This window comes from Scyliorhinus torazame, chromosome 12 (assembly GCF_047496885.1).
Source record: "Scyliorhinus torazame isolate Kashiwa2021f chromosome 12, sScyTor2.1, whole genome shotgun sequence".
In the NCBI taxonomy this organism is placed as follows: Eukaryota; Metazoa; Chordata; class Chondrichthyes; order Carcharhiniformes; family Scyliorhinidae; genus Scyliorhinus; species Scyliorhinus torazame.
The window spans coordinates 49,428,007-49,441,532 of NC_092718.1; the positions used below are offsets into that span (position 1 = coordinate 49,428,007).

At 39.4% G+C, this 13,526-nt stretch overlaps 1 long non-coding RNA gene across 1 annotated transcript in view; it reads left to right on the plus strand.

Annotated features, from left to right (window-relative positions):
* The first annotated feature begins 426 nt into the window (after positions 1–426).
* Positions 427–13,526, plus strand: part of LOC140386396 (uncharacterized) — a 29,862-nt gene continuing 16,762 nt past the window's right edge. Inside the window, exon 1 of the long non-coding RNA XR_011933602.1 lies at positions 427–1,668. This is a non-coding gene — a long non-coding RNA (uncharacterized lncRNA). The remainder of the gene's footprint in view (positions 1,669–13,526) is intronic.

Consider the following 13,526-nt stretch of genomic DNA (forward strand, 5'->3'; position numbering starts at 1 on the left):
TGAAGCCAGTTTTGTAACTTTAGTGTTTCCAATTCTGACAGTTTCGCCGCAAACACTTCGCAAGAAGACGGAGGAGCATTTCATCAACACTGTCCAGCATAGCCAAAAGGCGCCTCCAGGTTTTAGTCGTTCAACCCGACCTCTAAGTGAAATAACAGGGAGTTAATAATTAAATAGACACCCGGGTCTGGATGGGGATTTGTAAGCAAAGAATCATTTTCTGTCTGTTTATCATTGATAGGTGAGACAGTACGGATGCTTGGGAAATGCAACCTGGGTTCTTAACAAAAGTTGCTAGCTGGTGAGAAGTTCCGTGCTAAAGATGAGGCTGATTATATCATTGCCACCCCGCATAAATGAGACGTCCTGAGAGTCCAGGGTCAACCATCGATCCCTTCCTATATAACGAAAGGACGGGTTAATTTTCTCTCATTAGCATTTCCCATTGCACGAACCCACAGATTGACAACTAACACATCTGCTCCTTGCTTATTTTAAAAAGCTTTTCCCCATCGAAATAGCAAGTCTTATCTCTACACTTGTTTTTCCTTTTTTATCTTCCATTACTCGTAAACAGAGACACACACACACCAAGACACCCAATCAATCCCCCCTTTTTCTTCATTTATTTTCTCCATTGCATTCTCTCCCCCCATTTCCCCCCTTTTTGTTTATTACTTGCTTTTTTATTTTCTGTTTTTTTTTCCTCCCCACTATATTCCGCCCATTCCAAATCACCCCGTCCTCTCTCACTCTATCCCGGTGCTTTGAACGATTTTTTGTTCGCCTTCTGAAGTAGTCGAGGTTTACTCCACACCGAAGTGGCAAAGTTCAGGTTGAGGGAGACGGAGAGGGAGAGAGAGAGAGAGAGAGAAAAAAAATCTCCAGTCATGAACAAAAGGATGCCTGGGCTTGGAAACTATAGCAGGGATATGAAACCCGCAGTTTCGACTGGTGCGAGTGTGCGTGCGTCTGTGTGTGTGTGTGTCTGTATAAGTGTTTGTATGTGTGTGTATGTGTGCCTGTGTGTGTGTGTGTGTCTTGTCTGCATGTCAGTGTGTCTGTGATGAGTGTATGTGCGTGTGTTTGTCTGGCTGTATTTGTGTGTCTGTCTGGATGTGTGTGTCTGTGATCAGTGAGTATGTGTGTGTGTGCGTGTGTGCGCGTATGAGTGTGTATCAGTATGTGTGTGTGTTTGTATGAGTGTGTGTGTGTGCCTTTATGAGTGTATGCGTCTGTATGTATGTGTGTCCGTATGTGTGTGTGTCTGTATGTGTGTGTCTGTTTGTATGTGTGTGTGTGTGGGTCTGCGTGTATTTTAAAGGTTCCTTTGAACTGCCTTTGTGCTGACTGGGCGCTGCTTTTTGCCAATGCAAGTCACGGTCATACGAACTTTGTGTTAACCTCTTATGCCGAATGAATCTTTTCATTTGCAAAGCCATAAATCTCATTCCGTAGCTCCTTTTGTGCAGCACGCTACGATTTAGTAAGCCAAGTGTGCGTTCAACAACAACAACAAAAAAAAGTAAAACAAAAAGTTGCAACCGATAAAAGAAAAGTATAACTTTTTAAAAAATGTACAGATTCCAGTGTAAAGTGCGGAACTGGCTGTTCACAGGAGGGGATCGTTGAAGCGATCGGACTGGAAGCGGAGCACACACATACACAGTAAGCACGCTATTTTCTAAAAAGCTCCTTCAAGGTTTACATGCAGACGGTGATTTATCATTCCGAAACGGTCATTATTTTGGTGAATTTCAAGTAGTTAGGACCTGCTGTGATTCGAGCCGAGTGGGTAGAAACGGGTCGAAGGGCTGAGGGGCTGAGAGAGACAGAGAGAGAGAGAGAGTGGGGGGAGAGGGAAGATATACAGGACAGAGAAATAGATAAATAAATGGTCAATTGAAAAGGATGCTTGTAAACGAGCTGAACAGCGACACGCACACGCAAAAAAGAATATTTTAGCTGAAGTTTATGTCGAACTGTCAGCATTTAGGGGTTGGGGGAAGGGCCTGTAAATGTTGTGCATGCGCGAGAAAGAATGAAGAGAGAGAGAGAAGGAAAGTTTAACATTGAAGCATTTGGCCTGCAAAATCTCCGACTCTAAAATGGAAATGTCAGGAGTCCATTAAATAAATGACTGTCCCACCGGTCATTTCCGTACTGTGATGCATGTATGTGTTTTATGCTTGTAAGTGAGTCCTTTTTTCTTGAGTGCTGGTCTTCGATTTTTATTTGCAACCTTTTCAGTAAGTTCTCCGTTCGTTGTGGACATTTGGGGAGCCTACTGTTGTTCGCTGTACTTGTAGCCATAAAATGCTCTTTAGGCAGCGTGTCGAGCATCCGTTGCGGCGTGAAGTATTGCAATTAGCATCTATTTGTTTTCCCTTCTCTCCTCCTACCGCCCCCCCCCCCCCTCCCCACATCCCTCTGTACCTTTGCTTCCTTCCTCTTTTCCTACCTGAGAACGTTTCATTGTTAATGCTTTCTCCAAATTGACTATTGCACCCCCCTCTTCCCACCCAAAGCTCATCCACCCACCCACTCACCCACCCACCAACCGCCCTTGTCGGATCTTTCTATCACCCGGCATCAGTATGGGACAGCTGGGCTTATCATTCCCGGAACAGGAGGATCCATTCGTCATCGAGTGTTCCACTCAAGAGTGTTATTAATTGCCACTACAATGCTGGTGATTTTTAACTATTGCGAAAGTTGTAAATTTTCTTCAAATATTTCTAATTTGTCAACACTGACTGATTTGATGAATGCTCCTCTAGTCCAGATAATGTTGCAACTAGTGCTGTGTGGCGGACTTGTGGTTTCCTATTACGAAAAGCGTAATGACACAAATTTATTTTTTTGTTGTTGGTTGGTGCCATTATCAGCACATCCTTTAGATAAGAAACGATTGCGTGGCTAAAATTTCCGTCGCGCCATAATGTAAAATGCCAGTTAATTCGGTGCCCCTGTCTATAACAGTGAGTGGCACGGTACAGTAGCTACACATTTCCATATGTATTTATTCACATAGACATTTACGCAGGTCTCTCACACGACACCCATCTTGATCGATGTGAGTTCCAATATATTTATTTTTTTAAATGAATTTAAAAAATAAATAAACCCTAGGTGAAGTATAACAGCGCCGATGCTTGAATACGACATGTAGAACACCTGGAAGTCAAGGGAATGCTGTTAAACTTCGACCTCTGGTCCTTTGGTTTTTTTTTTCTTTTGGGATAAAGCCGGGGAGAGAGTGGTTTGAATCGTCTCAAAGGATGGTTAAAAAGCCTGAAAGAATAGCACGCTCAGATGATGAACTTACTGCCAGCGTTAAGCCTTTAAGCTCTTTGGCGCATTCTGGCACTTTGCTATTGGAAAACAGTAACGAAGATTTACAAAGTTCTCTCGTTCTATGAACATCTATTGTTTCGTCCCATTTCCACCGCTTTCACTAGATTCTAACCATCCACAAATTTATATATATGTGGATATCTATGTACATGAAAATCAAGTGCCTCCATTTGTGTTCCTTATTCCTTCAAAGCTAAATGCAAAAAGAAACTTTCAGCACGCCCGAATTTGGTGCATCTGCTATATTAAGGAAAAGCGAGGAGGAGGCTATTTTATTTACCTAATCAACCTTCGTATTCGAAGTACAACCGTGCTTGTACGGGACAAACTTTCAACATAAATTAAATTTAAATGGAAGTTGCAACCCTTATGAGACCTTATAGATATATATATAGAATTCAATCTGCCGAGCATTGTGACCCATCTTTAAATAGGTTGTATTTGTGTGCATGGAACCTTTGTCTGGGTTTGGGAGTAACGCTTTTCAAGCAGACCTAGCGATAGTTCAGGGTCACTGGCAATTTACTGTCCCATTACTTGAAAGCATAGCACCCCAAACTATTCAAGAAATAAGAAAATTGGAACGGCTGCTAAATACTACCTTGGCGGTTTCCACTCACACAACCTGCTTAAGAATTCGGTTCATTTAAACAGAAATATGTTGAGACACATCAGGGGCAAACGGCGCACAAATACAACCTATTTAAAGATGGGTCACAATACGTTCATATTATGAATGGAACATTTTGCCATGTCATAAAGCATAACTTGCGCAGAATGCACTTCGACAGCAAACATTTTGCAAGGCATTTGAAAGTAGAAATCTTTATAAGAAAGATGACATAACACGCGACTTGCTGGTGCAATGGGCTGCATTAGCTGCACTTTATGTGTAAAGGCTGAATGACAGATCTCAACAGTTAAGGAGAAGTCGGCTGGACTACTATGCATTGGTCTAAATAATGTCCTGATTGATCGAGGCAAATTTATTTATTACTAAAAGCATAGCCTTTAAAACGTAACACCAGCCTGGAGGATTCCTGTTCCTTTGAATAATCTGATTGGTTTGTTCTTCTTGGTAAACGAGGTTTGATGAGAATGTTAAATTTCTATCAATTGTCTAGAAATCAGAGTGCAAAGAATCCATACATCAGATCCAACAGAAAGTCTAAACTTCTAATATCATTAGCTGGAAGACAGAATAAGGCGTCATTTGGCGATATAGTAAGTAGTTAATCCTTGTAGCATCTCTTCAAATTTGATTATTAAATCGACGGCCAGCAATAATTTATTTACAGAGTGACTCACACATCTTGTATATTGATGACATATTCTTCAACCACATCTGCTTACTGTCTCCCAATAAGCACGCGGAATCTGTAAAGCATTTTAAAAAAAAGTCACACCGAAGTCTTCGTAGATTACTCTTTTGCAGATTGCACACAACATAATCTTCAGCTAAACCTTCGCCAAAATATGCAGAATGTTTATTAGGAAGCATGACAGGCCGTGCAAAGTGTGGAAGTATATCGTCTGGAACCATGATTGTGGAATCACAATTAAATACGTTCCATACTTCCACGTACTAATTGAAAATTGTATGTTAAGTACAGCAACCAGATGAGGCTGAATGATATCTCTTATTCTCCCGAATTATAGAAATAGAGTTGTGTTACAATGGAGTACCCAATTAATTTGGTACACTTAACCGATACTATTTTAAAAAAAATCACCATTGTAGCATATCTAAATAAGTATCGGGCAACAGAAACAGAAACGCACACTATCATTGAAATCATAGCATGCTCTTGCTGGCCAGGAGTTATACTAGGGTAATATTTAAAACATTTAGTCTCCCAGTATTACTTATGGTAGCTTTAGCTTGGCACGCTGAGTTTAAAGTTCGGGCGATGCACTATTTACGTGTTTATTTGCAGTCATTTATCTGGCAATAAAACTTTGATTCGATTGTTAGGCGGATCAGTTTATTGTATCAATACTTCACCCAGGCACGATTTCTAAGCGATTAAAAAAATGGCTGCTCTGTAGCAGGTTATCAACTGTCGCCATTCTGTGGACGCGGATAAGTGGGACTATTTATTGCAAGTATTAATAATAAAAAAATCCGCCCGTATTGCTAAGTATTATGATTCGTCGTTTTTTAAAGTTAATATGAAGAGAAAAAATAACTGCATTGGATTTAAAGTTGGCAGAACAACATGTCCCCGTCGAGCAGTTAAGACAATCTCATTTAACTGGGTATCATATTATTGCTGATATATCGGGGAAATAGCCAAGGCAGGTTATTTGCTTTAATAAATAGACCACACTGAACAGCTAACCCAAGCAGGCTGGCCTCTACAGTCCCAGCACAATCAATGATAGCGGAGATATATTTAATATCCCAGCATGCATTGATCTTAGTTACAGCATGCATTAAATTTGTTCAAGTGGCATGTTATTTTCACCATATATATACTGATATGCATACACTATGTATGTCTGGAATATCTTCTGAATGTCTTTTGGAATGGGCAGATACCTCCGCTCCTTTTCCAATGTGGCGTTCAATAGACACACATACCTTAGTGCTTTGTGTGTGTGTTTGTGTCTGTGCGTGTATGTTGCTTTTCTTTTTAAATAAGGCCCGTGTCTTTTTTAATTCACATTTTCTCTCCCCACCCCCCTCCACACCGAAGATCTGACCATTAAAGCAAGCTGAGAGCCAGTAGATTAAATCGGACCTGAGATTGGAATCCTGGCCTAACACGTGACTCTGAACAATTGCATTTATTATAATCTCAGGACAATCAAACAAAAACCAAGACTTTATTAAAATATCCAACACCCGGCGCTCATTTGAATGGCTATAGGACAAATTGCTGAGATGGGGGTGTAACTATAATGCACGATTAATATTTCACATTATTACAGTGCATTGTTCAATATATTAATAAAGTAACACGCCTGCGCGTTTACTTTAGACCCAGATACGATGACATTGTGCCTATTAATCACCGCGAGCATGATACAAACTGGGGGTAGTCAGGAAATTTGCAACATATTTACTGGAGCATAAATAACCGGCGATGCTCTACAGCTTGTATCTTTTGAAACTGTAAGGTGAAGGACTGATTTGGAGAGCGATGTATTTTATAAATATGCCTGCCCAAATGGGCTCAATGTTACACGCTGTTGCAGCTTGTCTAGAGGCAGTGATCCGCAAGCATCTTTGCAGCGGTCCAAATTGTTCAAATTCACCAGATTATTTCATTAAATACTTTGCGAATTAGAAATCTACTGCGGGGGGCGGGGGGGGGGGGGGGGGGGGGGGGGTTCCAACGCGAAATCTATTCAGTTTCCCTAAAACTAGCTGCGGTGAGGTTCGCATTGGTACAATAAAGTGGCTTGATCAGTCCAATAAAGAACTGAATCAGAACCATTTCTTCTGAGATAAATAACACCTAAAAAGATGTCCAGAAAGTAGTTCCGCCCTCTGTCCATTATTACAAGTGTTTCCACACTCTCCAACACTTATAAATGAATTCAAATGCTCCTTTTCAATAAAACGATGGACGATGATTTACAACCTGCATAGCCACGTCCGGCCACATTTAATAAGTCCCCAACTTTAATAAGTGTCGATTTTGTAATGAATTCAGTTCTGTCTTTTTAATCTTGAATCGTCAAAAAAAATCTCTTGATTCCACAGTATTAAATATCATATGAATTGTTAGGAAACTTGATGCACGAAAAAAAAGCCTGACTTATATTCCGTAAAAAATGACAAATGTCTTGTCAAATGTAGAAAATCTATTCCATCTGGATCTCCACAATTACTCATACAGTGAAATGCTGCTGGAAAGGTCTGACGGCGCGTCACATAAAATAAATTTGTAATGTAATAGCAAAAACGTAGGGATAATTTGCTGCTAACCATGCTACAGCATGGTGCTGGGGAGGAAATCAGCTGGATAAAGAGTGGAACTGGGCTTGAAAAGAAGAGGGGAAAAGTTTATAATTAGCGTAAGACATAAAGCACCATATTTAAAAAACAATGTTATGTTGGAGTGCTATGTGTTTCTTGTTTTATAGTCCAGGGAGAGTTGGATAAGTGCCTGACCACTGAATTAATAATGGCTAGTTTCGAGGCTGCCTGTTCTGTTGGAGCCGAGTTTTATACTGTAATCATTAGCAGCCCCTCTGGCTACATGTTTTGCATCGGTGTAACACTATGACACAGTTGTAATACAAACTCCTCAGTCTTGCTTTGCCTTTTGTGGCAGGAAGTTTAACAGCAGCAGAATTCATCCTCACAAGTCTGAAAACTGCGACGCGCGACAATGATCTTGTGCGAATAAGAAAAATGCTGATACATTGAGCAAACATTTTTACATCTCCCATCCTTGAGTTTGTAAGGAGGGATTGATCGGATTCACGATTCAATGGAAAATATATTAATGTGGTTCTTTTTTCTTTCAATATTCATTTTTATATCGTTTAATATGGATTGCTAATGGAATTAATTAGCATTGCATAACTTTGCCATCAGCAGATAAACTACTAAGTCTCCGAACAAAAACATTATTTTAATGTGAGCGGTTCAGGATCAGCACGTCAAAAAGGATGCTGTTGTTGGTGTCTAATAAAAGGTTCAATAATTTAATGAAAAGTTACAAAGGGTAACGATGTGTGTGTCATATTTGAAAGACTGTTTGATCTGCTCCCTGCTTTTGGAGTGCATATCCCACGAATGACAGCGGGGTGGCGCTAATATCTGTGGTATTCCTGCTGTCCTTTCAAGATGCTGCAATACAAACAGACACAAAAGAATTTTACATTATTGGATTTGTTTGGGGGTCCATGAAACGTGATAAACCCCCACATAGATTTTGTGCATCTTTGTAAAACAAAATTGTGCTGAAACCCACATCATGTGAATACCACAATTCTATTCAGTGACCGCTGCAGTGAAGAGATCCTCAGATTAAACATTTTAATCCACCCCCCCCCCCCCCCCCGCCACACACACACACACACACACACAGCTATAGATGGAATAAATATTTGCAGCGAAAACGATTTTTTTCTATTAATTGTGATCCAACTCGACTGCAAAGTATCTGACCAACTGGAGCCTCTGAATTTAGCCAGATTACAATTTTGACTCTTTTGCTGAAGTATATATCAGAGGATAGAAACGGCACTCTTTTCTGCAAAATAACTGCACAGAGACTTCACACGTAAGGATTGCATTTACATGTTTTCCCCTTTAAAATTCACCAAATAATCTCGGGTCTAAAGCGTTGGGGCCAAACACAAATTAAACTGCAAAACAGGCCAGTTAAAATAAGAGAGTGTCGGATGTCTCACTGTGAAATTATTTTTATTTACAGAAGTTTATCAAATAGGAAAGTATTTAATTATAAAATAGTAGCGAAATGACCACTATACATTACTCCCCCACCCCCACGCCCTCTCCTCCCGCCCCCTTCAAAACATCACCCTGGCGATTTAACTAGTTTTGCGCACCTTCTTTAGCAACGAAGTGTTTACACGCTGTCGCTTGGTATGTTTTTGTTTATACGACAGGACATGAGGAAAGTCGGACAGGTGAAAGTTAGGTGACTAAGAGATTGTGAAATAATCGGAGCCTCTAGTAGCTGCCTTACAGTTACATATGATTGTGTCGATCAACTTGGGCTGGATTGATGAATTCTGAACAGTAGACATTGGAATCCTTATTCTGGTAAAATAAAGCCACATGTTTTTTCTTCTCTACCCCCCCCCCCCCCCCAACACCCTAAAGCTGGTATTTATTCATTTAATGTTCACCTTCGTCAGTCGTTCATGATTAATCACCAATAAACGTGAAACACTTTTAGCTGTGAGCATAGTTTCTCGGGTTGAAGAATCGTTTGAAGTCAGGATGAACTCGCACAGCCGCGAAATGAAACCCACCCATGCATTGGATTTTGCGACTCTCTCCGAAGTTAGAAATTTACACTGGAGTGGCATTGGCGGATATAAAATTGCCGACTGTCCACTTTCTTTAAAACCCCAGCCCTGTGATCACGTTATCTGTTTTAGTTCATGTGGTATAATGAATCTTCATGAGAAACCATTAGAGTTATTACCAAGTCAGGTACTAGGAGGCGCTGGTCCCCGAACAAAATTATGTGCTTTAAAAGACCCTGTTCTTTGTCTAGGTGATATGTGTCGAAGGTGATATCAAATTTCAAAATTAAATTCTGGCGAACGAAAGACCAGCTTACTTACCTCTAATTGTATAAAATATACCGCAACGGTTGGTGTTATTTAAAATCCACTTGGTTGCAAAATTAAATTACATGCACTTACAGTGTCTTATCAAAATGTCTTTGCTGAATTGCATGCGCCTGTTTTGGAAATGCAAACATATCAAGCCTTCATTTAAAAATCAAATCAAAGTAGATGCTCACTATCATCAATTAAAAGCGAGAAACTGGATATTTCCTTTAATTTCACAGTACAAAATGAACCGAAACGTATACATTGTTGCCCCAGTTTCGTTGAATATTATACGTCGAGAATGTTGCTAGTCTCGCGAAATTAAAAGTGACATTTTGGCATTAAAATCTCTTAAATGTAATAAGTGAAGTCGTACCACGGATTCGTCCGGGGCCCTGATAAATAAGCCAGGAAAAGACGAAAGGGGCTAATCAATGAAAGTATGTCTCCTCCACGACGTTTGGGGAACTGATAGATTGTAATTGAAAAGAGAGCTGATATAAAATTGGGCACCAATCTCACCGTCCCAAACGAGTATCAGGCGATCAACACTGAACTAATGCTACCATTAAACTTTTTGACCAGTGCAGATAAGGACGATAACATTGATAATTAGAATACCCATCTCTCTCTTTTTTGACCGGGGGGGGGAACAATTCGCCTGTAAAACATATGTTAAAATTAAGAGGAAAGTGATGAACTTGAACAATTTGAGCTCAACGATGCTGACTTGTGATCATTAATATGGAATGATAGGCTATTGAGAGAATAAGTTAGCAGAAAATTGCACGCGACGAATTTATTGTGGAAATTTGATTTCAGATTTGCTGAGGCGCAGAAGTAATAGTTCACAGAAAAGTTATTCCCTACATTCAAATTACATTTTCATATGTTGCCCTGAAATAGATTGCAGGTATATTCCAAGGATAGGGCCGTTGTCATAAATTAATAATCAATCTACTTGTGATCTGTTATGGCTTGTGTTCTGAGCGTCAATTTCACTGAGGTTTATAGCCCTCGGTGTTTTTTTTCTAATTTCCTGTTTTCTTATAATCTTTGCAATCGTCAGGTTGTCACCGTCGCGGCATCAATATAATAACGTCCAGAGCAAATCAATTTATTCTTTGCATTTTATTCCTTTTTGAAAGCTGACTCCAGGTTATAAAACAGGTTATTTTCTTTGCAGATTTCAAGAAAGTGGACACACATGTTTACTGCGTGAAATTAGGTCTCCGTTTAGATAATTTTGCACTGCTAATTCGCGAAAAGGTAAAGTGCTCAGAAAGCATATTTAATCATCATTTGACATACTTATTTTAAACGCCAAAATCCAACACTGGCACCATCATTCGATGAATCGTTACCAGGTTTGAAAGCAAAAAAAAAATCACATTCTTATAATAAATGCTTTTAATTGAAATTAAGGTAAAGGTTTGACCAAATGCTTTAAACTATTTCAGCAGTGTAACATAACAATTCTACTCATTATATAACGGGTATCTTGTCAAATGATGGACGTTCACGTGAAATGTGCATCCCTCCGCTACTTAACAGTGGAATAAAATCTTTCCAAAACTGATTCGCAAATTTTGATGACTTGCTATTTCATTTGAAACCGACAACCGTGCGGTTATGATTGTGGTAAATTTTTACATTTTTCTTCAAGTTTCTTAGCTCAGTTATCTCTTGATGTATCTTTCAAAAATGACCTGAACGGTAAGGTCAATTGGATGACGGTTTGGAAAATCATTTTCACATTGATAATTAAAACGGGAAAGTTATCGTGTAGGCCAGGGTTGTTTATTTTTAAATCTTTCTCTCTACGTTATGGTAAACTGATGTAATGCGCGTCCACTAATATCTGGACAATTAAAGCAACCGTGTTAATTAGAATATTTATGATGCTAACTTTAATAAAATATTATCCTATAAACGACTGCCTTGAGCCAATTAGGACCCTATGAACCTATGTGTTATGCTCCCTTTGTTGCATTGCATGTAATTTCTGAAGACAGCATGAAAAAATGTATTTGAATTGCAACGTGATGTACAAATGTGTACATTTCGAGTTCTGCACAATAGTATTTACAGAAAATGAAATGTTCTGGAACAGTCAGTACCTGTTAGAAGAACCCCATCAAGCCAATTTATGAAATGTTCTGTTGTTGTCTGTATTTTAGTGTTGTGCTAAGACTACGGGTTTGGCATCCGCAAAGAGCACAGATTTTAAATCAGGTTTCATTAATAGAAATTAAGGTTTATTTTAGCACAATCGATGATTGCATGTATATTAGACATTCTTTGCATAACGGAGACTTAGAATGTCTCAGACAGGTATAGCCGGTAGAGATCAGAACTGCCTAGAGAATGGCGAGCTCCTGCAAAGCACCTGTTGAGCTTCACATTCGACAAGTTCACTGCTGAAAGTATCCGTACTGGAGATCCAACCATCTTCCCATTGAGACATACCTAGCTTTTTAATGATTCCATAGCATCGTAAGGGAAAACATAGATTTTGCTATTATTTATAACTAATAGTCATCGGGTTGTGAAATTAAATGTCTCATTAATTTAAAAAACGATATACTTTTTTTGTATTTTGTGCTACCTGATGTCAAAAAAGCTCGGTTCATTTCGAACGAATGTGCGAGGCCTATCTAGCGAAATTTGTGCCCTATCTCCGGAAACCGACTTTGGAATCAAACGAATGTAAACTTCAATGAAATCGAACTAAACATTGAAGCCACTTAACAACTTAAGACGCCCCGGCAATTTTATTCAACAAGTTACTGTTTATGCACTTCCCGCCCTCTTCCCTCTCCAAATGGTCCAAAATATATCAGCCACTTTTAAATGTCAACACGGTGGCATGCACAGCTGTCAGGGTAGACGCTGCAAGTACCGCCTGCTGATTTTAAGGGAAATTCGAACCTAATCGACAATTCAGATTGTTGTCAGTTCAAACATTTGTACAGCACACCTGCAGAGATGGCACTGTTACAGGTGCTGGAATATCAGGCCGCTTGGCAGGAAGAGTTTCAAGTGGAACAGGTATAATGAATGGCTTGAAACGAAATTGTATTTGAGGTGTGGGCGAGGGAGATATTTCATCAGGGCCCTGCTTAACCAAAACAAAAACACGTCGATTAAAATTGTTTTACCCTAACATCGTTGTTTGAGGAATAAAATATAGCAATGCATTCAGAAGGCATATTTGCGACGGATTTAATGTAGCATTGATTTACTGTCCATTTTTCCTTCCCCCACCCCCTCGCCCCCCACCAACACTTACCCCCTTATCCCGTTTCCCAAAAGGCGAGCCCCACAGGGAATGTATTAGGGATTTTTCCCCTACACGAGAAATCTCCAGCTCAAGTGAATTGAGACAAGATATACAGATCCAATTAAACTCTACCACAAGTTCATCATATTCTCAAGACCTTAATGACTTGGAAGAGAGGTTAAAATAAGAAAACTTCATATAGCATGAGAGATGATCAGCACAACCGAAAAAAACAAGTTTTTATAATGCGTATTGCTGCGATATCATGCAACGTGAGACGATGCTAGTAATTCTAACACAATTAGGGGTGTTTTGCTAAACCCACATATCTCCATAATTTATAGCAGACCTAATGTAAATTAAGTGCTACACTACAACGCGGATTCCCCCAGCCTCTAAGAATATACAAAAAGATCGTAGGATTTTAATGGTGGAAATAATTGTCTAAACTTAAGCAATTATTACAGTTTATTGCGCCACACCAAAACTACATAGAACCTAGAGTAACTTATACCAATGGCCAGTGCTCAGTAAAATTTGAATCATTGCTTTGCACGGTTAATTCACTTATTATAATTTTCATCGAATCTTAAAGGCGGGTATCTACGCAAATTGT